A 2,546-nucleotide genomic window follows, 5' to 3' on the forward strand; every position below is an offset into this window, starting at 1 on the left:
GAATATATTCAGAGTGTTGGGATGATCGAAGGATTGTATTGTACGATAACTTGCCACTGAAGGGCATATTTGATATTTTTATCAAATTTTTATATTTTTTGGATAGTCATGATATGTTGCTAGACATCAATCTTAACTTGTAGATTTTTGATCAAATTAAAGAGTTTAATTCGAACGCCAATTAGAAAGAATTCTAATTACTGAAATCGGGTTAGCTCGATTGGACCTAAATTGGTTAGATTAAATTCTAATCAAATTAGATCAACTTGCATCTGAACCTACTACTAGCTAGATATAGAATCTAATAGGTCACACACATATAAAAATTGGCCAAAGATCCTTTTTAAAAAGGTTGATTGAAATTTTGGATTCAATCAAGGTTTCGGTAAGCATGCTAGCACGTGTGGAATCCCTAGCTCTTTTAGAGATCAATTTGGTCTCATGCCTTTCTCATTTGCTAGCCCAATTTGGTGGATATTTGGGTCAAGTCAAGCCACTTGGAAGCAGCTAAAAAGAGGCACCGTATCTAGTGTACACGCCAAATAACTAAGAGTCCAACTTAAGAAGGACTCTTGGTGCTAATATGCAGAATGCATGCGCACTTTATTTGTGGCATGGAGAAGGACTAAGAATCCTTATGTTTTGGGCCTCTATTCTTTATGACCAGTAGATCAGATGATGAGCCACCTAGCACATCTTTTGAAGTATAAAAAATCTATCAGATTATGTGTGAAAAAATTGCTCGAAATATTACTGCACGCGTGACAGATTTTTTTGGATGCACGAAGGGATGCAAAGACTCCTTCTGTTTAGGGAGTCTTAAGCAATTTTTTATCTGATAATTTTTGTGATAAGAATCAATTTTAAGTGTTGATCACATGATAAAAATCTAAAAAATTATTAGATTAAGAAAGGTTGCTTTTCACACCCTTTTCTGGGTGTGCATGCATGTGACAGGGAGAAGGTGCTCGCACTTCTCTTCGGTGAAGAGTCCTTCTCACATATGAACTCTTATCCAAATGATGTGTCACTTGGTGATGGCCTTTCTATTTAAAATGTGGAAAAATTTCATGCTAATCTGTTATGTGAAGAGATATGAAAAGTATCTCGTTCTGGGTGTGCACTCTTTAGAAGGCAGGAATCGACGTATCACCCCCTGAAGAGTCCTTCTGTTTAAGGACTCTCAGATAAGTGATATGAGGACTTGATATACCTTTCCAGATGAGGTGTGCCTTCTCTGTTAGTGCTCCATCTGGTGCTATAAATAGGAGACGGCAGATAGGGTGATCATTCAATTCTTACATCCTCTATCCACTCCCTCTTTCCCTCTCTTACAACTCTTGGTTTTAGGACAAGGCTTGTTCTTTTAAGACAAGTCTAATCCTAATAGCTCTAAGGGTTTAAGAGGTCTAAAAAAAGGTGATCAAATTTCATGGATGGTTCAGAAAGGTTCAGACTCAGGTCTGGAGGAAGATCTGATCGATTGATGGCCGGTTGAATTTTAGGGGCTAAAACTCTTGAAGCAAGGTAAAGAAGGAGTGCTATCCTTGGTTCAATTTTTGTGTGGATCACCGTTGGAGGATGGACACTTGGATGCCTTGTGAAAATTGAGATTAGTACTACAGATATTCTTCTTATCTAAATTTATTTTATTGTACTTTGATTGATATAGTCAAGAATTTCTGGGCATTAAGATTTTTGGTGCATCGAATATTTTTAATAAAAATTTTAAACACCTAATCCTTCCGCTACACCATCAGAACCCAACACTTTTAAGGTTGGCATCCCATGAAAGATAAGGATAAGAATAAGGTAGTTTTGGTTCAAATTCAAGTGTTGGTTGATCCTTATCACCAATTCAAATAAAATTTAAATTAAATTTTGAAATAAATTTTATCTTTATCTTATAAACTTAGAGAGGAGTTTACCAACATCAAAATAGTGCAAAAATTCTCATGCAAAAATACTTTATGCATGAAAAAATGTGATGGCGTGAAGAGGAGAGTCCCACTTAATTTGGACTCTAAGTTTTTATTCAAATTCAAACTAATTTGAACTCAAATTTAAACAAATCAATTTTTAATTCAAAAAGACTCAGATGAGGATATGAAAAAGACTTTTAGACATGAGAAAAAATCATGTAAAATATTTCTCACGTAAAGAATAAGAGGGCGCAGATAAATGAGGTGCAAGAGATTCAAATTTGAATTATTTTTCTCATCCAATTAGATTCTTAACCCAATCAAATTAGGTTAAACCCAATTGGATCATTAAACTTAATCTAATTAGATAGCAAATAGTTTTGATTAAATCTTAATCAAATCAAAAATTAATGGAGCTCAAGTCCTGATCATATCAGGAACCGAACATGCTTAGCGATTAGGTCATCTCATAACCTAATCGGATCAAACCAAATTGAATCCAATTTAATTAGATTCGATCCAAACCTCAATGTTCCATCAAATTGAGTTAATTAATAATCTAATTACTAATCAATTCTTTCATAATTCACCAAAAATTAGTGAATTGATTTATTATAACTTTTG

Source organism: Elaeis guineensis, chromosome 4, assembly GCF_000442705.2.
Source record: "Elaeis guineensis isolate ETL-2024a chromosome 4, EG11, whole genome shotgun sequence".
Classification (NCBI taxonomy): domain Eukaryota; kingdom Viridiplantae; phylum Streptophyta; class Magnoliopsida; order Arecales; family Arecaceae; genus Elaeis; species Elaeis guineensis.